General features: G+C 41.7%; 2 protein-coding genes across 7 annotated transcripts in view; one reads left to right on the plus strand and one right to left on the minus strand.

Moving 5' to 3' along the window:
* Positions 1 to 13,180, minus strand: part of INSYN2A (inhibitory synaptic factor 2A) — a 59,962-nt gene extending 46,782 nt beyond the window's left edge. The window contains exon 1 of one of the 2 annotated variants that reach the window (XM_028729953.2): positions 12,426 to 13,180. The gene's annotated coding sequence lies outside the window, so the exon portion shown is untranslated. The remainder of the gene's footprint in view (positions 1 to 12,425) is intronic. The other variant, XM_028729954.2, reaches the window with a different exon arrangement.
* Positions 1 to 25,076, plus strand: part of DOCK1 (dedicator of cytokinesis 1) — a 359,595-nt gene that overhangs the window by 168,585 nt on the left and 165,934 nt on the right. The window lies entirely within an intron of this gene.

The raw sequence follows: 25,076 nt of genomic DNA on the forward strand, positions 1-25,076 counted from the left end.
ACCTATAGTAATAACACAGATGTAGATTTGTATATGTATTTGCAGGTTATCTCAGTGTATGACTATAGTTTAGTAGGGAATTGCCCCAGACCCTTTGAACTGCAATTTCACATTGTTTCCATTCATTGTGTGGCACCTGACTCTGGTTGATGGACATCATGGTTCTGATAACAAATAAACAGATCCTTCAAGCCTGCCCATTTTACATTAGAGAACAAGCTTTCCCTAACAATCATAATTGTATTGCAAACCATTACCTGTGTTTGTGCTGTTTCATGCAGAATTGCCACTTGGTCCCACTGAGCCAATTCCTGTCTCCCTTCAGACAAAAGTGGCTTACCATAGCTTCCTCGCAGGTGGGTTGCTTACTGGGAGTGAGAGGGGCATAGAGATCAATGCACTGCAAACACACTGGCAGGAGTGCCAGGTTGGCTCCACTGGTGTGTTTTCATTTTGCTGATCTCCCTGCCACTTTGCCCCCTCTCTCTTGTTAAGTAACAGCATCTCACCTGCCAGGAAGCTGGTGTAGGGTGACTTGCTTCTGCACTCAGCTACCTCCCCTCTAAAACTACTACAACAACAAACCATCCACCTTTTACAATACTGAGCAGACTATCCAAAAAAACAATGGATGTTAAATAGAAAAGGAAGGGGGATTAAATATGAGTTTGAGTTCCGCTACTGTTCTCCAAGGCTTCTACTGGAGAGTATAATACATTACGACTTTATTTTGCGAAGCCTCTTTTTTTTTAAAAAAAGTGTTTATGAAAGTATGATTTAGAAGTAAATAATAACAGCAGGAAGAGAAATTCAGACTGTGAAACCGTGTTCTCAAATTAAATTTGAAGCAACGAGGACAACCGATAGCAAGACAAAGCTGCAGGAAATTTGGTCATGAACTGAAAGAGTAAAAGGATATCTCCGGACTGGAGATATGTATGGAACAATAAAGAGGAGTTCATGATGAGCTAACCATCTTTCATACTGTTTTATTCAAGTATTGGTGTAATGTCATATCCAGCAGCAGGAGGGTTATCTCTGCTAATCACACATTTCACTGACATAGGGGGCTTTCTGACAAGTGGATTTAGAAAGATCATTCACATCAGAACAATCCTGCACACCCTGTTGTGCGCATTTGCCTCTTGTTCATAAAATGAGATATATTTTAATGGATTAAGAAGCAGCCCAGAGTCTTTCCCAATGTTGCTATTTTTTTTTAAAAAAATATATGTCATGACTAGCTGAATTCATGCTCAGTTTACCTTTTTTATATTTATCACAGGCCATTTAGCCTCTACACTTTAAGTTGAATAAGGTATCAAACATCATGTCGCCCCCCCCCCCAAATTGTACCTAAATCCAATTAAACTCCAGCCATGGCTAGACTTGCACCTTATTCCACCATATCCACTACCCCCAGTTGAATGCCTCCAAAGAGGAAAGCTGCTCTCCATATTTTTCAACCTTGCTCTGTCTCCATGGAAACCAGAAGGCCAGACATTATACATAGAATATTACTTTTGCCCTTTGTTAGGAATTCAAATAGCCTGTAACTACATCTTCAGGAGATGATCAGCATCACACTGAGAGGGAAAGCAGGTGTTGTTTGAGAGATACTTTGGACAATCTGTGAATTCTTTTTTTATGAATTAATAAAACAGTTTTTCAAAGCGTGGGCTTGAACAGCATTCATAAAAAATTATGATGGTCCATGAAAAAGACCTTGATGAGAGAGCACTCCCACATAACCCTCCCCAACACTATCTGATGAGAATGTATGGTGGAGGATGAAAGCAAAACAAGTGCTTGAAATTCTGAAGTTCCCTATGGCTACTCAGCACAGTGAACCATACATTATACTTTTAATGGCTAAGTAGACTGACTAAATAGAGGGACACGGGTGGCGCTGTGGTCTACACCACTGAGCCTCTTGGGTTTGCCGATCGGAAGGTTGGCGGTTCGAATCCCCACAACGGGGTGAGCTCCCGTTGCTCAGTCCCAGCTCCTGCCAACCTAGCAGTTCAAAAGCACCCCAAAAAGTACAAGTAGATAAATAGGTACCGCTCCAGCGGGAAGGTAAACGGCGTTTCCGTGCACTGCTCTGGTTTCGGTGTTACATTGCGCCAGAAGTGGCTTAGTCATGCTGGCCACATGACCCGGAAGCTGTACGCCGGCTCCCTCGGCCAATAAAGTGAAATGAGCGTCGCAACCCCAGAGTCGTCTGCGACTGGACTTAACTGTCAAGGGTCCTTTAAGTTTAGACTTACTAAGTAGCCTGGATTCTCCCCCCCCCCCCCGTGAGTTTGGATACATTTCCACCTTTGTGACTATGTGCAACCACCCTAGCAACTTTACATTCAGCATGGCTGCAAATGCTTTAATGCTATGGCACCTGTAGCATTGCTCTGGCATAGTTAGACAACTTCATATTCTAAACTGCTTTGGCAAAGGATACCATAATGTTGTACAGCACATATCTGGCCATTTATATCAAGTTGGGTGTCATTTGGAACAACTAGTTTTGGTTACCGTGAAGTCAAATAATGTTAAGTGTGTGTCTGGTTTGATGGGAGCCTTTTACAAGTGTTACTAAAATGTAAAGGCAGTATATAGCAAGATAGACTTGTCTTAATTGTCAAGCAGTTTATAACTTGGATCAAGCTATTTTGGACACAACTTTATGCAAATAATATTGACAGAGTGGAATGTCTTGAGAACCATACTACAAACATGCTGAGTAAAATATTATTGGCATTTAAGCCCCTGTTCTTTAGACATCTGGGCCATTTCAAGTATTTTTATTTATTTATTTCATAAAATTTATATACTGCTTGATTGTTGTTGTTTTAAAAAAGAATCCTCAAAGCAGTTTACAAAAAACAATACTTTAAAACAAATGAAAGTTAAATTACTAACATATAACAAAAAGTTAAATTACTAAAACGTACTGAAATTCGCATCACCATTTTTAGCAGGTGTCAAAAAGAAAACAGTGAAGGCACCAGTATTTTGAGTTCCTTGTCAGTCTACCAGCCCGTATTGTTTTTTCAACCTTTGAACTAGTGTGAAATTATTTAAATGGGTTATCCTTGACATTATGTTAAATGAGATAGATGGTTTTCATAAATCATTACATCACTGAAAAGAATTTATTTGTAACCTTTAGAATTTTGTCCAAAGCAGAGACTTGAAACTACTTCCATATTATGTTTCAAATAGGTTTTCCTTTCATATCTATTGAACCAGGTGCCAGATGCAGGAACTTTACATAAAATGCCAAGTTTTGTGCTGCTACATGTTTCTGCTGTGGGCACATTGATAGAGGCTTGATTTTCTTTATAGAAAATTAGGGAATTTGATGCTAAGTTTTCAGTACAGGCATTTTACATAGTTGAGATGAACATTGTTTTGATTGTCCTAAATATTTAACATCATAATTGTAATCTCATGCCCATTCTATGTACTCAGCTGTCACAGAAATTAATACTTTCCTTGTTTTAAAAGAGTTAGACTGCAATCATATGAATATATATCTGAGTAGAAGTCCCATTGGACACAGTGGGGCTTGTATATTGAGAAAATATGCAGAGGAGATCTGACTGTTAGAGTAGCATAATCATTTGTCATCTTGGGTTAATAGAAATGCTTTGTTTTTAAAATTCTGAATCACTATAAGCATACATAGATGTAACACTGATATCTTTGGACTTTTAATTATGTTTTAAATGAGAATGTTGGAGAAAGCTGCTCTTTCTTTGGTAGGTACTTGAAATAATTTATAGCGCAATGTCTGCTCATTTGAGTGTCCTTTAGGCATCCTCCTAGCTGTATGGGAAACTCGTATCTGTGGAAATGACATTTAAATGACCATGCCTCACACCCCAATCCTATGAATCTTCCCCATGTACTCTGCATCCTCCCTACTGCAGCAGTGCAGATTCCATGGGAATAGCCTACAAAATTGTGTGCAGCCCATGTGTTTGTGGTCATTTAGATGTCCTCTGTGCCTTACAGGAGCAGCTTATGGATGAATGGCTTTCAGGCACCTGTGAGGAAGTTTAATGTGTACAGCAATATATGGATTCTCTAACATCTGTTATCGGTCCATATGCTAATTACGTCTTAAGAGTTGTTGCTGGATAATAGAGGTTGTAGTGGTTCTTTTCTTCCTGTTTGATCTTTTCTAATCTTTTGCTCGTTGCAAGTGGCACTCACACATCAGTGAGTATTCAAATATATGATTCCAAAATAGTAGATGTATTATTTTCAAGGTGTCCCAAAATCTCTAGTTAGCAATTTGACTGTGGAGTGTAAAATAAAGTCTCTATAATTAAACCCAGCAACATTTTCAAATTCAAATAAAAAGAGCGAAACTGTAGGTTTCTAGCCCTCAGGAGTCACAGAAATATGGGGCAGGGTGGGGGTGGGAGAGAGTTAGAAAACCCAAAAGGTCTGAAAGGATTTACAGAGGTCAGGGTGTGAAATTGCTCCTAACACCACTATTCTATTATTTATCACATTTGTATCCTGCCCTTTCTCCAAGGAGCTCCTGGTAGCTTACATGGGATTCCTATTTAATCACAACATTGCGAGGGAGGTATATACTAAGAGGTAGGAACTGGCTGAGCTGGGATTTGATCCTAAGTCTCCTTAATCTAGACTCAACACTCTAGCCAATACACTACTGTTTCTTCCTCCTGGCCATTTTCTGATCCTCTGGCTATTCCAGAGCTCTCGCCTTCACACCTTACTTGTGTGATTTCGAAAGTCACCTGGCCAGCTACTACAGAAAACAGAGCACTGGGCTAGAAGGAACTTTTAGGTTGATTCAGTTGGGCAAACATTAATGTTATGTTTTCTCAGTCTCACAATTCCAGTGATTAGTTTTGGAGAGTTGTTTTGCAAATTCAAGCATCTGAGACAAATTCTACACATCCAAGATGAAGCATCATGGGACCTGCTGCAAATCTCATGGCCTGAAGGGCTATGGCAGCTTACAAAAACACACACAATACCTAAGAAATTGAAGACGGCTATTTAAAAAAAATATATTAAAAGTCATTTCCTGTTAATAGTTTAACCTTGGACATCAAAACATAGGTCCGGTTTTCACAACCTTGTAAGCCAAACTGTGGCTTACTAGGACAGCATAAATGTTTGGGCTCCTGGAGAGAAGCTTGCAGCTGCTTTGCTTCTCCTTGGTCCCAGGGCTTGTGGTTAGTGAGGAGAGAGCCTAACAACAAGCCCAGATTTGGGTGACAGGCTTAGCTTAGCACATGTGCAAAGAAAGACAAGGGAGGAGTAAAGAAGCTGTGAGCTCTTGCCCAGGAGCTCGCATGTTCCTGTGGTCCCAGAAAGCAATAGTTTGGCTTAGTATGTCATGAAAACCAGGCCAGACTAGGGAGCTCCTATAGGGCTTCCAGGAGTCCCTGTTATGGCTGGTTTCTGGCTAGCAAGTAGACACCTGCTTTACAAACTTTAGGATGTTATTGGAATAATCAACAAACCTGTTGATTAAAAATAATTAAAAATAATTAACAAACCTGTGATGCTTAAAATCATTTGTAACCAGGCGTCTAGGGGTTATTGTTTTAATACCTTCTAAAGGGCCAAAGAGGACAACAGATACTATTGTGAACTACTATTGTAATTTCTAATGAGGCTACTGCAGTAAAGTGTTGTTGTTTTTCAAGGGGGAAGGACCAATTCAGCTACTTGCCAAGTGCTCAAGGGACCCTAGGTATGCCTCTGGTCCTGGTCCTGGTCAGAGCCTGGATAGATGACCTTCTGCCTGCAAGTCTGGAACTTATTCCTGAGTCCAAAAAAGTAGCAAAAGGCTAGGTCCTTTTCATCTTGCTGTGATAGGGAGAGACAGCTTTAAACATTAACATGTCAGGGAAGATTAAAACCCCTGGAATGTTGGAGCTATTTTTACACGACAGTACAAAACGTGTGGTATCCTATACCCATATCTGGTGAACAGCAGAAATAATGGTTTCTAAAATATCTTTCACATGCTCTTATAAAACAAATTTCTTGGTCAAGTTTTCCTCCAGTTTTGCCCTCTCCATATCCTGTTTTCCCTAATACTTAATAAAAACTTGCTTAATTTCTTAACTATATTTTCATTGCCCTTTCCCATGTAACCAGTTTTCCCTAATGCAATGTTTACATTGCAGTGTGTTTGCAGTGTGTTTTTTTGGTGTGTGTTTTTTCCCCCAAAGGAACACATCTTCATTAAAGTAATAAAAGTGCAACGAAAAGCAACCAAAGATTAATAGTGCAATCCAGATTTACAGCCTGGAAATGCTGGCTGGACTTCTGATGGAGTGGATATGTCCTTTTGCCAAGTCCTGCCCAGCTCGGGCAGCCTCTGCTGACAGAGCAGCTCTTATCATCGGTGGGGAAGTCCTGCCTGTGAGAAGCCCCCCATGTACCCTCTGAAAGATTGGTATATTCACCAGCAGAAACCCCAAAGCTGGGCATGTTGGGGGGTGAGTGTAGGTGGAAAGGGATCACGGCTACTGGATCTTATGCTGACCCTGCTGTCATCATGTGACTGCAGCTGGCCTGATCAGGGCTTTTATGCTGTGCCAGTTTGAGAGCTGGTGCAGTGAAAGGCTATTTATCCTTTTGCCACCTTCCACTCTGACTGGTTCAAGCAGCAGGGCTGTGGATGTAATGCAGACTGTGCCGTTCCCTTAACCCTCTGCTGCCACCCGGGAGTTAGGACTGCACCCTTAATAATATGTTCCTTCACAGTTTAAGAAAAGCGTAAGAAGAGAAATCGAATACTTTCAATGGTGTTAAATTTACAAAACAATACTATAATTTCAACTAATAAAGCAAAATGATCAAATGAGTCGGCGAGATGCAAGGTAAAGAGGCTCCTGGTTTTATTTAATACTTTCTCTTCTTCATCTCTTCCTTGGATTGCAAACGTCAAATAAGGCCCAGTCTCTTTCATAGTTGTGTAGTATTCACACACAAACATGCACATGCGCAGCACACACACTGTAGATTCATTTTGTCAATTACTTAGTAAGGATGCAGATATTAAAAGGAAATAAAACATGCCAGGGCTTGTGAAATGCTAAGCTATGCAATAATTTGGAGGGAAATTCAAACATTTGTTTATCTTGGGAATAGCTTTCATTCCTTTGGGTTGCTTTAACAGCAGCTGCTTTTTCTACTTGGAGGTGTGCAGTCTAAAAGGTTGGCTAGAGAGATCAGATTGGCTCTACCTCCTGTATGAGTCTACAGTTGTCATTGGAATAATTTTGTCCTGGGAATGTATGTCATACCATTAGTCAACAATTTAGTTATAAGTGAATTATATTGCAGTGTATTTGGGCTTTAAATCACTCGTAGGTGGCTCATGAATGAGGATATCTACAAGCATTAAACATGTTGTGTTCACACTGACAGCATCTTGACATAAATCTCTTTGCAAGTTGGCGATGTAGTCTCATGTGGTGGACTTTATGTGAGTGGGCTGACCAGTAAAAGAAATGGCAGGGAAGGTAAAGGGGCTTTGATATCTAAAACCCAGTGAGGATATTATGCAAAAAAGTATGCACACAAAATAGACCTGCCTGTGAAATTTTTGCCGATTAACTTTGTGCTACATGCATTCAGTTGTTATTCTTACTCTTTCTGAAAGTGATAAATGGTGCAGTAAATAGGTTTCGCAGTGCCACAGAAGAACATCTGATCATGTTCTGTATAATTAATAATGAATCTTAGGGCTTCAAAATATGTAAATGTGAATACCAGACTAGTTGTACAACCTTGCATGTTGTCATGTAACACTGTGTCTTATTTGCAGCTCCATGTCACTTTTCCAGTTTGGTGGGGGGAAGGCCTACATGGTGTTAATATTGCACCAAAGTCCTTAAAATCCTTACTTTTGGAGTGCTTAAGCAAGTGAGCATTTGCTCTGGCTGGTCCACATCAAGGGTTACAGATGAGGGCCAGAATCCTAGGGCCAAATGCTTCCAAGCTAAATTCTTACTTGGAATTTAGGTTATTTTCAGCAGCTTTCCTCACCCCTAGTCTCAAAAGCAACTTGCCAGGTAGTATGAGAGGCAGATATTTCAGAAACAAAAGTCCAAGGTCCCATAAAGCATGTGGAATTAGTTGTTTGAATATAGATTTGTTAGTTCTCTGCCTATTCTTAATACCTAGAATGGGATTTCTGCATTAATTTATTGTGTGATGATGCAGAGCATTATCTATGATATAAGCAAATTCTGTCTGATCAACTTTAAGAAACAATTGATGTTAACTAGCCCTTTTTTGAATTAAAAGATGATTAGAACTGTTCTGTGATAATTGGAAGAGGGTTTTTTGTTTTTTGTTACATACAATGTTTGTTGAATTTTTATTTCCAGCCAACAAGATAATATTGTCTGTCTGTGTGCGTGTTTGTATGGTGGGGTCATGGAGTTACTCCATAGCCTGAATGGCAATGGTGGATAGGGGAGAAGGGCAGAAAATAATAATATTATTTCCCTTTTTGGACCACGTTGGTTAGAGCATGGTGCTGATAATGCCACGGTTGCAGGTACGATTCCCATATGGGACAGCTGCATATTCCTGCATTGCAGGGGGTTGGACTAGATGATCCTCAGGGTCCCTTCCAACTCTACAGTTCTGTGAAATACTAATATTATTGTACAGCCAGTTCACTCCACTGCTAAGCTCTTATGCCCCAGATTCAAATAGTAATGTGACTGATGAGAAGACTGCAACTGGATTTAAGTCACGGCATTACTGCACATTACAGGCAGAGCAGCACTCAAAGGATGATGTAGGAAAAGGGCTTTATAACATGCAGAACATCTTTCAGGTATTTGGTGCAGGAGTGCATTCAGAGTGTCTGCCAAACAGATTGTCCCTCCAACCTGGGGGACAGTCTTCGATACCGCAGTCTGACTCCTTTTGGAAGAAGCTGGTGAATGTTTGAAAAATATGTGCATGAAAACAATGGGGCAATGTGAAAATCAGTAATAACGTTCAGAACAAGAAGCGATGGACACATACGGCAGGCCTCTTCAGTTGTTCATAAAGTATACTATGGAGATGTGCAAGGGGAGAAGGAGATTTATTCGCCCCCTTCCCTCACTTTTTTCCAGATTCTAAAATGCACAGGGAGTCTCCACAAGTGTTAGAGACTTCCCCTTCAGAAGGTCATCCTATAACTCATGAGAGCTAGTGACCATAACAAGGGGTGGAGCTTTCGTTCCCACCCCTGCAGCCCCCATTTTCAAGTAATACACACTACTTCTGAGTCTGAGAAATGAAACTATTGTTCTCAAGAAAATATTATTTACTGGGAAATATTTATATATAGAGAGGACAGGGAACATATGACCTTCCAGATGTTGTTGGGACTCCTACTCCCATCACCCTTGGCCAGCCTGGCCCAACATTCAGGGATGATGGGAGTCCTAATCCTGCTGTACTCCAAATTAGGTACTCCTGCTCTACAGTTACTATTTATTGCCCCTGCCGTGCATGATGTTGAAAATCTAATTGCATTATAAAACTGTAAAGAGCATTTTTCTGTAAGAAAGATTGAGTTACTTCTGCCTGTGCAAGACAACACTGAGGCCTACATCTAAGGCAACATAAAACCTTCATTTAGTTTGCTGCCATGTTGATGGTCTGCTTTCAGCTCTTCCTGCCACCAACCCCAAACTGGCAAATACCAATGAATATTTATTTTTATTTCAACAATTGTATACCGCTTAATCACAGTCATCTCTAAGTGGTTTACGGGACACCTAATACACCTAATAATGAGTTAAAACTATAATAAAATCAGAATATACCGCTGAGTGCATTTGTAATTGTTGATTTAATAAATGAATGCATAGTTATGAAGAATTTAAAATTATAATGTTATGTGTTGTGTGAGGAATATTTCATTTTCAAGTACATTTGGGGTTAATAAGACTGCATGGCATGCATTTCTGCCTTTTGCTCTCTCAGCTTGCTAATTTATATCTTCAGTGCTAAGCACCCATCACTGCTTTGTTGCTCTTGTGCTCTACTTGCTTGTTGTTTGCACCCTTTTATCATTGGCTGAATTCAGTTTAGTTTTTTCCCTGATTTCTAGTTTGGAAGTCAGTCCTGCAAGAGTGGTTGCTTGTTTGCTTAATGAACAAACCTGTGCACTGAATGGCAAATAGTTTAACCCCCCCCATCAGTAACAAATGGATTCTTTATTGATTATTTCTATTGTTTAAACGGCTATACTTCTGCATATTTATAATTAAGTTGTACTAATTTATTGAAAGGAGCAGGTGCCCATTTTGTTCTTACATGTTTTTTAAATGAAGGGATAACTTCACAGCATTTTGATTAAGGTTCCATTGATACCCATTCCACTATAAAAAACTTATTTATAACACAAGTTCATGTGTTAAGTCAACACCACAGCATGCTGATTTTTTAAAAAGCTATGCACAGAGTGCAATTCTCCCAATATACATAAACAACCTACCAGATGTACTTATGTCATCTGTTTGGACAACAGACCATTACTCTCATCACGTATTATAGCTTTGAATTTATTTCTGCTTATACGCAGGAGTATAAAATAAATGCTAAAATGAAGTATATCTTGATTTCAAGCATTACTTTCCCATTTATGTTCTTTCTAATAGCAAAGTGCATAAACATTAACATACACATGATTTTTCTTTGATTTCATGCTTCGAATTTTTGCTGAAACATTTTGTGGATCGGTGTGATTAAAATGCATTGCAATGGTCACATCTGACGATTTCTAGCCAGTAGTTTTTCATCCAGCATCTTGGTGTTAACCTTGATGTGCACCGAATCAGAGAAGCGGAATATAAATATGAAAGGCATCCCCATAGTGGGGAACAGAAACTAATCACATATATGCACCGATGCTTTCTGTGTCAGTTTGCTTTACACTATAGCAACATACTGGTGGCGGGAGGGGATGAGATTTCTGGAACTAGGGTAGGAAAGGAGAATGGATCTGTCCAAACTTTCTAGTTCCGAAGGAGTTAAACACTCCCTCACTATGTGCCTGTGTAGGATTTAAGCTGTTTAGACAGACAAGGTCGAATTTAAACCGCTTCACTGCCTAGCCTAGCTTTGTAGTACAGAGGGCGAAGAGGGAGAGTTGCTGCTCCTTTGGGACAGACCCCATCACACACACACACACACACACACACACACACACACACACACACACAGTCTGCTCCAGGGCTTTCCAGATTGTAAAGAATGGTCGGAGAGGCTTATCTTTCAACCCTCCAGCAACACCCCCCCCCCAAAAAAAACCTGGCTTGCTAGCTGCAATCTATGTTGCCCCCTGATTGCCGGAGCTCGCTCTAGCGTTTTATGAAGTGGAGAGAGACGGAGGTCACAGGAGAGGATTTTTATTTCGAGTGCTAAAGACGCAAGGCGGACCCCGCTCCCCCCACCCCCGCCAGCATGAGGCTGCAGGACGCAAGGTCCCGCCGCGATATGGCCCCGGTGACTTTGGAGCCCGAGGCGCGCTATTGCCCTTTTCGTCTTGCTCGCCTGGTGCAGGTGGACGGGACTCCCCATTTGAACGTGTCAGAAGTGGGGAAAGGGCAGCGTCAAACCAGAATCCGATGTTTTAGGAGCAAGCAAACACGCTTGCACCCCTTGAACGTCTGATTAAGGATTTGGAGGGGGGGAAGGCTAGCTGTGACTAATCTACTGCACCGCAAGTTGCCGATGTGCAGGAGATCTGCTTGTAGTGTTCTCCATTATCATGCAGATCAGTGACAAAATCTAATTAGTCCTTTCGCTGGGGAAAAGAATGGCTGGGTAGCTGGTGGTTTGGGGCTAGACTCTTGAGAGACAACAGCCCGGAGGAGTTCGCGGATAGTCCCCCCCCCCCCTTTTAAACAGCAACACCGTCACCTGAGCACTTCAGCAGTTTGTATGATGTGATCTGAGAACGACCCGGCCAAGGTTTATGACATTTTTCTAGAACGCTCAAATTCTAGGACATGTGAAGTGGTATTCTCCCAGCTCGCTCTCCCCCCCCCCCCCGCTTCTGCCGTGAAACTTATAAGATGCAATCGCGTTACCAGGCAGCCGCGTACTACTATTGCATAACACGACTCGCCCCCCCTCACTCGCCCCCCCCCTTTATAACAAAATTCACGCTTGGCATATTTGCTCACACTTCTGCTTGTGAAGTTTTAATTAGGCAGCCATGGTAACTCACTCTTTGCAATGAAGCCTCGTTCCGGGGAGGTCTCGAAGCTCCCGAGCACTCTGATCCCTCTGGAATCTCTGAGCAGCTTTTTGGGGTTTGGGGGGGGAAGGGGGGTTATTTTTTAGGGGGGGGGGGCGAGTAGTGTCCGTACAAAATCTGGGCTGATTCTCCGTGCGATGCTTACCTTTTCCTACGCTTCCTTACAAATAAGTAAAGGTCTGTGCAGTTCCTTTGCGATGATGCATCTCTCCCGGCTCACTTCTGCAAGCTTGCAGAGCAACGATCCACTCTTGTAAGAGCATCTGCTGCAAGATAACACCAATGGGATTTTTCTTTTCTTTTTTTTTAAAAAGAAGAAGAAGAAGAAGGGGGGTGGAATTGCTTCCCGGAGACTTGGTCACCGCTGCCAGCCAACCGGCAGCACCGCCGCTGCCTCCTCTTCTTCCTCGTTAGATTTCGCAGTGAAACATTAATTCAGCCGTGACTACGTGAAGCAATTGTCAGGGTAGCAGCAGCAGGAGCCACGCAGTCTGGAAAATGTCCTCATTTACTGCAATTCAGTGCCTCCGATGTGATCTCACATACGATAAAAAGGAAGCCGGTGCGGGGGGTGGGGTGGGGGGTGGAGGTTGTTACGGGGAGGAAGGGGGTGGCGGGGATCCTTTCTAGCAGCCCCCGCGTCAAACCTGGCTTCTTGATGTGTTCACTTTGAAGCATTCTCTGTAGTCCTCCCGTCTTGCAGGCAGAGGCTTCGGGCGAGCTCCCTCCGCTCCTACTTTTGGGAATGCACGAGAGAAAGGGGAGCGTGTGCTGTTTTGCTGGCGCTCGGTGCGTGCGCGCGAGTGTGCGCGCGTGTGTAGCTCGGCGGGGAAGAGACGAGAACTGGCGCTGGCTCTCCGCTAGGGAGAGTTCTCGTGTTCCCTCTGATGCAGGAAGCCGGTGTGACCGGGAACTTGTTGAGTTCAGTATGCAGTTCTTCCAGTGATGGACGGGGAACCAGGGATAGCACAAGGAAGAGGAGGACGGACCTCACATGCGAACCTCTTGATCCCTTTGGAAATTGGGAGAGGGAGATGGGATCTTTCAAGAATGGATCTGGATTCACCTTCTCTTTACAGCGTTGCCCTTTTGTCATTACAGTTTAAATGCATTTCTAGATTCAGGACATAGAGTACTGTTTACATTACCTTGAGGCTGAATCGGAAAAGGAATACGTACAGCAGAGTTAGCGGTTTTGATTATAACAAGTCTGTGTATTCTGTTTGACTATAGAATGTAAAACACCCCGCAATTAATTTGTTGGGGGTTTTTAATATATTTTTAAAAAATAGAATATTGCTTCAAAATATTCTGGAACTGGACCTGCCTGGCTGACGTGTTATGACCTAGAAGGGACCTCTGGCAACCCCAGATGCATGTGTTTGGGGTAGAGTAGTTGCTATAGTTTCTCAGTTCTCAAGGATGGGGTTTTTACCTGTTTTGGATGCAACAGAGACATTGAGGTGGGGGAATGTTTCTCCACCAATTATACACATGTAGTGTAAAAAGTAGTCAAGAATTGTTTTATTTTTTTAAACAATGAAAAACCTCTAAAGTCAATAAGTTTCAGAATTTAATAAACCACCTCAGGTTTCCATTAATTTTCCAGTAGGACATTGCTGACATGGGCAATAAGATCTAAAGCAAGCTTTCTTATATCTGGCTGAGTTCAATGAGACTTAATAGTCAGTGGGTTTATGACTGTACCGTTAATACGACTTATGTATATGCATAGGTTTCAGTGTGGCATTTTGAGTGCATTGGAAAGATCAGTTAAATTTCTGCATCATTCACATTTTCTGGTTAATTGGGGTTTGTATGTGCATTGGGGTTTGTTTGTATGGGGTTTGTATGAGAAGAGAAGACTCCCTGGAAAAGACCCTGATGTTGGGAAAGATGGAGGGCACAATGAGAAGGGGACGACAGAGGACGAGATGGTTGGATAGTGTCTTTGAAGCTACCAACATGAGTCTGACCAAACTGCGGGAGGCAGTGGAAGACAGAAGTGCCTGGCATGCTCTGGTCCATGGGGTCACGAAGAGTCGGACACGACTAAACAACAACAACAACAACAACAACAACATGTGCATATATTTTTAAACTATTATATCATTTTTTGTTCTCATTATTTCTTAAGTGTTTTCTTAAGTGTGTTACTATATTGTAACATTTATAACATGCCTAAAAATTAACAAGTGCACTTATTTTTAAATATAGCACAGTCTCTTCCCACGTTTTCATACATGGGATTCCCATCAAATTTGCAGATGACACAAAACTGGGATGGGTAGCTAATGCCACAGAAGACAGAATCAGAATTCAAGATGACCTTAACAAATTGGAAAACTGCCCCCCCCCCAATGAATTTCAGCAGGGACAAACGTAAGGTTTACACTTAGGCAGGAATAACCAGCTGCTCAAATATAAGATGGTAGACACTTGGCTTGCCGGTAGTGCATGCGAAAAGGATTTCAGGTTCAGGTTACAAGAAAGGAGATTCCAACTAAACATCAGGAAGAATTTTCTGATAGTAAGAGCTGCTGGACAGTTGAATGGACTCCTTCTGAAAGTGGTGGACTCTCCTTCCTTGAAGGTTCTTAAGCAGAGGTTGGATGGCCATCTGTCATGGATGCTTTCGTTGAGATTCCTGCATTGTAGAGGGTTGGACTAGAATGACCCTCAGGTTCCCTCCCAACGCTATGGTTCTATGATTCTATAATACAATGCAAAAGGAAAAGGGAAATAGTAGGGAAGAGAAAAGCAAGCACTGGAGCAATTGATAGTGCCAGGTTGGTTTTCCCCCTTGTCATGATCTTCTTCCTGGAAGGCACATGTATAGCCTCCTCCTGCCTACGGCCTATGGTGGTAGAGGCCAGCATAGGCCTTTCTTCTGGTCCAGGTAACTTGCAGTTGGAGCAGAGTGTCCTTTCATGCAGAGAGGAGGTCAAGCTCCCTGTAGTTCATACTCTGGAAGCTGGGTGGGGGTGAATTAGTGGTCTCCTCATATATGATTAAACAGTAGGAACAGTGGAAGGTGATTATCAGTGCTTGCCTTCAATCATTAGTTGTGGTTTGGATATGTAGATATGTGTTTCAGGCCGGACTCTTCAAGATTAAAAGGTAAAGGGACCCCTGACAGTTAAGTTCAGTTGCGGACGACTCTGGGGTTGCGGCGCACATCTTGCTTTACTGGCCGAGGGAGCCAACGTTTGTCCTCAGACAGTTTTTCCAGGTCATGTGGCCAGCATGACTAAACCAGAGCAGCGCACGGAAACACCATTTACTGAAGGAAATGTATTCCACCATTTACTGGAGGAAATGTATTTATCTACTTGCGCTTTGACATGTTTTCGAACTGCTAGGTTGGCAGGAGCAGGGACCGAGCAACAGGCACTCACCCCGTCGCGGGGATTCAAACTGCCGACCTTCTGATCAGCAAGCCCAAGAGGCTCAGTGGTTTAGACCACAGCGTCACCCGTGTCCCTTCTTTAAGATTATCCTCAGATAAATATAAATCTGTTTATCTGTTTGCTGTGTAGCTTCATATAATAGTGCCATTGCTGTGCTTTTAGCTTTAAGGCAAAGGGAAATCTTTCCCCTTTGCTCTGGTGCCAAGAACTGTTCAAACTTTGCACTGGAGCAAAAGCTGCCATCAATTCTGCCGTGCAGTGGCAGCCATTAAACAGGTCAGCAGAACAGGGTGGGAGATTTATGGGGTAGATTTAAGGCCTGGTCATCCGATTCACTGCATTGTTTTCCATAGAGAAGCTAGGATTAGCTTTAATGATCTTGACACGACACAGTTCACAGAATAATGCCAGCTCCAGTGCCCAATGCAGCCTCTGGTATAATTGTTCTGGTGGTCTCCATAAGATGACGCTGTGTTGTGTTTTAATGTTGGGGCAGAGAGATGGCAGCCAATCATTCTGTTGTATAGTTTCCTACTTGTTAGGTGTCTTCTGTAGACAGGAATGAATTGATCTGAACAATAAACTCACCAGAGTTAGCAGTAAAGGTGTTAAAGTGTAGGAGTGGAGGTAGATTTGCTGGATTGCCAGGGATTGGATGCTCTAGTGACTAGAGTGGGTCCATCAGGTAGCAGCTGCCTTGTCTTGAACATTATGGTGAACTTTTATTGCATGCCACAGGATGAAAATGAAGGTCTTATTTGTTTATTTAAACCTGTAGTGGTGTAGAACAGTTAAAACACAAACCAAGAGTACTAAAAGCACAAAAATGCAGCAAAGTGTTGCAATATATAAAAAGACAGGGTCAGCTTACTGGTCAGGGAAAGCCTGGGGGAGGAATGTTGGGGAGCTTGGGTGGGAGGGGGGGAAAGATGTATAAAGTAGGTAACTGGTGGTGCTTTCCATATGGTAGGGGAAAGAGGTGCCAAGTTGCCCTGAAGATTGAGGAAGCTGCATCATGTGTGTTATGTCACGTGGCATTTCAGGAGGAGCCAGGGGACAGTGCCAAATGCAGTGGCTGGCAGCCCTTCCTCTCTCATGCTCAGCAGCCTTGCATGGCAGGAGGAGGAAGAGCTGGTCACTGAAGCTGTGCTCAACTCCATGCTCGACCTCCTCCACCCCCTGACAGTAGGGAACATTGGGGGGCTGCCCCCAATATTGTGGGGCTCCAAAAATGCTTGGCCCCCTGGCGTTGGTGCGCCTGGTAGAAGAAATAGCATTCCAACAAATAGGGCAATAGCAGAAAATGCATGTTTCTGAGTCACCACCATCCAGTGGTTTTCCACTGCAACTCTAAGCACATGAGGAGTTGGTTATCTGTCGTCACAATCCACAGGCAAGATAAGAACAGGGAGGCTGCTGCATCTACAGGACAACACCTAGTTTATCATGTGTCTTGAGCCGCATGATCACTTAAGAGTTATCCTGTAGATGTAGAATGACCCTCCTTCCAAATGATGGTCATTGTTGATGATAGCTTCTTATCATTATTCCAAGGTTTAATATCACAGTTATCTTACTGTGCAGTTTCTACAGCATCTCAGTAATGCTGGTTACTGTCTCCAGTTTTCTTGTCTATTAAGGCAGCTTTGATAGGCTGTATATTTCTCCAGTGACACCTCCTTTAGTGACACCTGTCTTTAGGTTGGGTTTCATATACCTTATTTTTCGCCCTATAGGGTGCACTTTTCCCCCTCCAAAAATGAAGGTGAAATGTGTGTGCGTCCTATGGGGCGAATTCAGGCTTTCACTGAAGCCTGGAGAGCGAGAGGGGTCGGTGGGCACCGACCCCTTTCGCTCTCCAGGCTTCAGGAAGCTATCCGCAAGCCTTGGGAGCCGCGGGAGTTCCCGCCGCTCTCCCAAGGCTTGCGGAGAGCTGCCTGCATCCTGAAGCCCGGGGCACGCTGAGAAGCGCGCCCCGGGCTTCGGGCAGCTCTCTGCAAGCCGTGGGAGCCTGGCGCGACTTTCCGCCAGGCTCCCTAGGCTTGCGAATAGCAGCCTGTTCTGGGGGCTGGGGTCAGGGGAAGCTCAGGTTCCCCAGCCCCGCGCCTGGGGGGGGGGGAAATAATTTTTTTTCTTTATTCCCCCCCAAAAAACTAGGTGCGCCCTATGGGCCAGTGCGCCCTATGGGGCGAAAAATACGGTAAATGTCTCAGACCTAGGTAGTCACTATGCCTTCTTGGGTTCACTGGCAGGGATAACTAACTTCTGATTATAAGGCCAAGTCAACCCTTCTTCTTCATTATTTGATGTATAAAGACTTATAAATGAATCCCACTGCAGATTTCTTCATCTTCAATGTCCTTTCTCAAATTGTTATGAAGATGCCCAACTCTTGCATTTGACAGGTCAAAAGAAGAGATGCAGCATTATGACCGAATCATAACACAGAAGCATAGTATATTTTTCCCCTGACAGCAAGAACAGAAGAAGCTAGCTCTTTACACATTGATGATGCAAAGGGTGCAGACAGTATCTCCTGGTTTGCACGTCACAGTAAGCCAAACTGTGGCTTAACAGGACTGTGTGAATGGACAGGTTGTAGCTATTTTGCTCCTCCCTGGGCTTTTTTACTCCCATGCTACAATGAGCCAAGCTTTCCAAACGCAGGCTTGTGGCTTGAGAAAAAGCCTCAGTGACTATGCAGCTCCTCTCATAGTTTGGCTTATCACAACATGCATACCAGGCGAATATCTAGCAGTATCTAGCTAAAAGATCATTAGTAAATATTTAACACCACTTGCTAGTTCCGAATGGAGGAAACATTTTTCTTCCAATTTCCAAATCTATGAACGATGTGAAATGTGAAACAAAATGGATCACCCTAGTGATTTCTTTAGAAATTGCACCAGTCCATTCAGTTCCCAGTTTGAGAGTCTTTTCTGTCCTTGCATGAGAGGAAGCAGTTGCCAGCTTGAGGTATCAGCACTGTACATGTAGATGTCAAATGTAAATTGTCATGTTTGTTTCATTGCTTGTGATTGAAATTCCTATTTAATCTTTTAGATAATTTAAATTAACCAGCTACCAAAATCAAATGGTGCCAGTATCTTTTATATTCATCAAAATGAGTGATATTTAGTGCTGCTTAGTCTTATTTTGAGCACCTAATACTTACAGTCTAATACAGTTTGAGCAATTCCGACAGAGTGGGTGTAATTGCAGGCATTACAATATTATCTAGGTTACTCCAGTTGCACTAGGGCTGTTCTGATTTCATGTCAAGAGTCTTGGTTTCTTTAAATTGGAAAGAGAGAGGGTTTTGTTTCAGAGATGAACTGTGTTTGGCTGTTCATTTCTGTAATCATCTGGGACCCGCAACATCATTAGATGTTCTGTTGAAAGCAATTATTTTCATATTGCTGAATTGCTGATGTTAAATAAGCTGCTGGCTTGTTTTCTGCACTACTGTTGTTGCATAGGTTCCGGCTCTAAATTTTCACAGTCTGCCTACAGTTGGAATGGAGGATGGCACAGGTGTTACCTTTGACACTTTTTCTGAAAAGCAAAGTTATTGCTGTGGTTTGGATTCATCAGCGGTTAATTGTGTTGCTTTCCCTTAACGTTCTTGGTGGACTGGTTGGTTAGTTGTCAATTACTTTGTAAAATATGCAGTCAAAATTAGGCTCTTTCACTAATTACCTGATACCGCCAGTCTCTGTGTAGGCAGAACAGCTCGGTGAATCTAATTTAAGGCTTCTGGCACTGTCATTAGGCAGCTATGAGTGATTTCTTTGGTGCAGAGCTGTGGTGTAGTGGTGGTGACTGGATTGTGGATGACACAGCAATACATTATCACGTTGGCCAAAATACTACTAGGTATGATAGAACTTGGCATAAGGAGTAAGGTTCAGTGGTGGAAGTTTTGCTGTCCCAGGGCCACACCAGGGTTCATCAGGATTCAATTCATATGATAAGTAAATGAATGCTGAAAGATCTTCATAACAAACACAGCTCTGTATTGCTTAGTTTAGCAGTAGGCAGAAGGTTGAACTGGATCTACTGGTAAATTTGCAGTAGATTGGCAAAGTGTGTGCAGCAGTTTACCCCTTTATGCTAAACTATTTCGTGCAGTTGGGGTACTTTGATATATTGAACATAAAATCTAAATATACTAACACTTTGTTGTTGTTGTTGTTGATATACCGCCCTATACCCGGAGGTCTCAGGGCAGTTCACTATAGATTAAATCCTAAAACAGAAAGATTTACTTAGGAGCAAACATACATTGGAATACACTATCAATGTTTATTATTTTTGGGTAGTATCCAGTGCTTCTGTTCTCCATTCCCCTGCATCTTCAGTACTTTATAATGGGCAGATGGACACTATTTCTATTCAAGTTCAGTTATTTTCATTTTAAATGTCAGATTTCAAACGTGTTAGATCTCAAAACCTACTTTTTTCTATCTAAGGAACGGAGTGTAGCTCTAAAGGTTGAAGGAATACTTGCACAGTACTTTCAACAAATGTGAAATATTTCACAATCCAAATTATTATGCAGCCTGTCTAGTTAGGAAATAAATGAAGATCTAAGAATCTACAATAGCATAATATATAGTACCCTAAATGACTACATTTTGCTCTTTCTTGAGCAACCATTTAGCTTGTCACCATTACGGATGATTTGTACGTTTTGCAGACCTATTCTCCAGTACAGAATATTTTCGACCATTTGAATAATAAATATTTTTTTCTCCCTAATTTGCTCTATGAGAACAAACACAAAATTATTTTTGTTGAATTATCTTGTGGGAAATTGTGTTAAGATTGCATGGTGTGCTACAGCTGGAGAGCATACATAAAACACATTACAGGAAAGAGCTGTTTAGAAGACTAAGGCTTGTTCTTTGCATGAAGCAGAATGCAGTAGAAATTAGGTGGTGAAATGGACTGTGTCATGTCTGACTGTGTGTATGGTAGTGGGGGTAACTTTTTAAATTGCGTTCCCATGTCAAAAATAAAACTAGAGGCTGTGCTGGCTAGGGCTGATGAGGGTCAAATTTCAACAACTTCTGTAGGGCTACAAGTTATCCACCTTCTTCTCTATCAGTTCAGGAGTCTCCTGCCTTATTTTGCTGCACATGTTTACCAGGCCTAAGATGCTCAGAATGCTGGTGAGTGACTCAGCACAGAACCAGAATCCATTCATGACCATCTGGCTATATCCAGTCACTGTAGGTTTTCCAGAGGTTTATGTCATATAATTGGAATGCTGTAGTGCCCAGGCCATTGTACTCTGCTGCCTCTTCCAATACCATAAGGGTGCCATAAAATTACAATTTTATCTTTCAGTATCCATGTTTTAATAAGGAACACTGGAAAGAAAATGTCACGGTGCCTCAATAGAAGATATTTGTGGCAATTGTTCTAAATTTGTTATATGATGATGATAATATATGCCACATCTTGTCGTGTTCCATTTTCAATAATATGTGCACAAGTGGTTTGGGTTTTTTTTTAATTACTTCACACACCCACACGGCTAAGGAATTTATTAAGGCTTGATATTCTGCTGTAGAACAGATTCATTGGCAACAAAACACAAAGAAAAACATACTATTGTTGAGAACAAAAAAAATACGGTAAATGCAAAATCCAAATCATTCCTCATCCTCAGTGACCAGCATGGCAGCCTTTAACACTGTGGTGAGACATGATGAGGTAAAAGGAATTTATACCTCTATTAAACTAAGAAAGAATCTGCTTAACAACCATGAGAAATATGGGTGTGCAGATCTCATAGATGGAAAAGGCCTCTTTTATGTTTGTCCTGTAATGGTATATTGAAAGATTATAAAGGAGGCCATATTTAAAGATGGTGTAATTAGAGGGGCAACATCCCAGAGGTCAAATTTCCTTCCTTATAGCTTTCCATATGTCAGTATGTATGTGTTAAAGTTTGAGGTGGTTGGGGCGATTGCTACAGGAACTAAAACCATATGGACCTTGCCTGAGGAAGGTTGTTTTGAGATTTGCAGGAGAACAATACTAGAACAGTTGACTTGTTTTTTTTCTGCTCCTCAAATCTTTTCCACATTCATTTATTTTCTGAAGAATGCATGCATGTTGCAAAGGAATTTAGAGGATATATGAGAAATGACTGTCATTTTGTAGAGACTGCTGGTCAGGTCTGTTTAGTTGTTGATTGGTGCAAACCAAATTGCCCTAGAATATGCTGAACATATTGCAATGATAATGGCTAAACTGTATTTCAGACACCTTGTCCCCTATTACAAATTAAGCAGTCACAGAGGAAAGACCTGCCCTCCAATCACTGGATAGTGCTTCTCAAACAGAACACACTCAGTGGAGGCTGTTCAGTTGTGAGTTCTCAAGTGATAAAACATTAAATTACACATATAAATTATAAACATATAAATTACACATGTACCAAGACTAGATCCAGGTTTCTGTGGGTCCAAGCAAGAGACCAGAAGTAGGTCCTTGTTCCACCTCCATTGGACTCTCCATACAAACACAAGATGGCTCTCTCTCAGTGTAAGAGAGGGAATGACCTTGAACTGAACATAAGAGCAGCCCTGGTATATCAGACCAAAGTTCAGCTGTCAAGTTCAGCACCTTTCCCCCCATACTTGTCAGTCAGACATTTATGGGAAGCACACCAGCACTCTCCTACTCATGTTCCCCAGGAGTATCTGTCATTCCTCCTTTTGCTTCTTCCTGGAGGCTTCTTGCCAGTGGCCATCCTCCTTTATCTCACGGCTAAACCTGCTTTATGCTTTCTAGGCTCCCTTAAAATAAAATTGCTGTGGCTGCCTGCTACTGGACTCTTGGTGCAGCTGCTAGCTGAACTGGATTGTATGTGGTGGTGGGGAAACATGAATATCTCACCAGCCTTGTGCTTCCTCTGTGTTGTCCCCGAGCCTAGGATCTGCCATAGGAGATATGCTCAGTTCTGTCAGTGGTGGGCAGCTAAGACATGGATGCAGCAGATGCCCAGACATGTCAATTCCTGATGCCATATTTGTCCACGTCAGTTGTAAGAAATTATTCTTCATATCGTATATGCAACCATTTTACACCTTTACTCTTCCTAATGAACCTCTGAAATGCTGTTCCTGAAGGTTGGATAACCCTCTGGAATAACATGGAAGGCAGCAGGAATGAATAATCTGTGGAACTGGGGATTCTCCTTTGCATGAAGAGAAATATTTTACACTATCACAACGGTTATCTTTGGATGTAAGCCAGTCTTCTTTTAGATTAGCTGTTCTTCTCAGCACTCCCCCCTTTTCTTTGTTCCCAGAGCAAAACCAATAACACTTTTCTAAAACATCATATCCAATTTATTTCATTTTGCTCAAATCAGTTATGTCTGGCTAAGTTTAAATTCAATAACACTGGATTTTGAAACAACTGGTTATTTTCTCCGCAAATATATCTTTTATATTTTCTAGGTGTTGAACTGACCAAAATCTATTATTACTTTTGTATGTTGAGGGACCTATGGCTATAAATCTTCTATCTTTCTTACCCATACTCAGAAAAACATTCATTCTGAGAAGTCTTGATTGCCATAAGTTGTATTTTTCAGGAGAAATGTAATATAGTCATTTAGAATCCAGCAGCTTTTGCATGTGGGTAAATTAACTTTAAAATTCTTCCCTTTAAAAATATTTTTTTTTTCTTCAAGCACCATAAAATAAACAACTCAGTATTTTGCTAGTTATATAAAATAAGGCATATCAGCTCTCCTTTCAGAACTTCAGTATAGCAAGCCTTCTCTTCATGCCCATGCTTGAATAATGTGGGATGGATCTAGTGACACGCCATGCCACTTATTTTTCATGTTAACAGCAATCTTCCTTTAGAGTCCCCAAATGAACTAATCCTCTTTTTACTGAGAAGAAAGCCAAGATGAAAGTGCTTTTCACTTCCCCCAGACAAATTTACCAGGTGCCAGTGGAAAAGTTTAACAATTTCTGGGTACATTTCAGAAATTGTCGCCATGCAGTCTGTTGAGTTCCCCAAGAGTAGATGATACTTCTATGGTTCTCATTGTTTTCAGTGATCAGTGCCTGGCCTGCACCTTATTTGCTAATATGGTATTCATGGTGATTTCATTCTGAAATGAACCCGGAACCTCAAGGTATCTCAGTGGATGAGGCATTTCATATGCACAGCACAGCAGACAAAGCTCCCTTCTTTGATTGTATCTCAACCTCTTGTTTTTTAAGCTCTCAGCTTGCTGCAAGTAAACCATTTTCTTACATTTAAACCCCCAGAGATATTTCTTAAAACTTTTCATTTCAGCGTTTACAACACTGAGTGCTTTTATTCACAGTTCTGTTTCTCTTGCTAGAACATCTAATTTTCTTTTCGATTTTGGTTATCTTGGTGAAAATGCATCACATTTTTCTTTCCCCTCACTTCTCCAGCAACTTAATATCTATCAAAAGGGTACCTTATTCCCCTCCCTCCCTAGAATAAGGACTAATTTCAGTGAACTTTGGGAAGTTACACTGGTATAAGAAGATAAAAAATACTGTTTTTTAGTGAGTTCTCTGGGGTGTATTTGAAAGAGGACTGTCTGACCTATAAATATAAAAATGTCCAAATATAGCTTTGGGTCAATCTTGTAACACCACTGTTGCATGGTAGTTACAGAGGAAAAGTGTCCTTTCCCCTTTAAATCTCTTTTACTGTTTTCTTGAGATTTTGGTAAAAAAACACAGTAGCAGTTTGGACAGGGACCTAAATTATTGTTTTCTGAGATGACAGATTGATGGGCTCACTCACATAGCTACAGCTCTCAAAGGGTTCAGAGTAAAGCAAGTAACATGTTTTACCCATACTTCCCTCTTTCCTGTATTGCAGCAATATGAGTGGGTGGTGAAGACTTACTTAGACTGGGGCAGAGCTTTCCAAACTTTTCATGTTGGTGACACACGTTTTAGACATGCATCATTTCGTGACACGGTAATTCAGTTTTACTATCAAATCGGAGGTTTGACTAACCTTTTTCCAGCCCTGGGAGGAGTGTGGAGATCGTTCGTGTGACACACCTACACACTGCAGCCGACATGCTAACGTGTCGTAACACACAGTTTGGAAAGCTGTAGGGTTAGTCAATTTATTCCTAGATGATTCAGGCAAGGAAGCCTTGCCACAGGCTATAGGGTAAAGGAACATTTAAAATTTTATAGCCAAGGAAAATTTCTCTCTGAAAAAGAAAATTGTCTTAGTTGTTTAGTGCTAGTCTCCCAAACTCCATAAGGCTCTCTAGTGGACTAGTTGTGGAATACATGTATATTGAATTTCTCTATCCTTTAGTCTTACACCTCACCCTTTTAGAGTACTTTTGA

Source organism: Podarcis muralis, chromosome 6, assembly GCF_964188315.1.
Source record: "Podarcis muralis chromosome 6, rPodMur119.hap1.1, whole genome shotgun sequence".
Classification (NCBI taxonomy): domain Eukaryota; kingdom Metazoa; phylum Chordata; class Lepidosauria; order Squamata; family Lacertidae; genus Podarcis; species Podarcis muralis.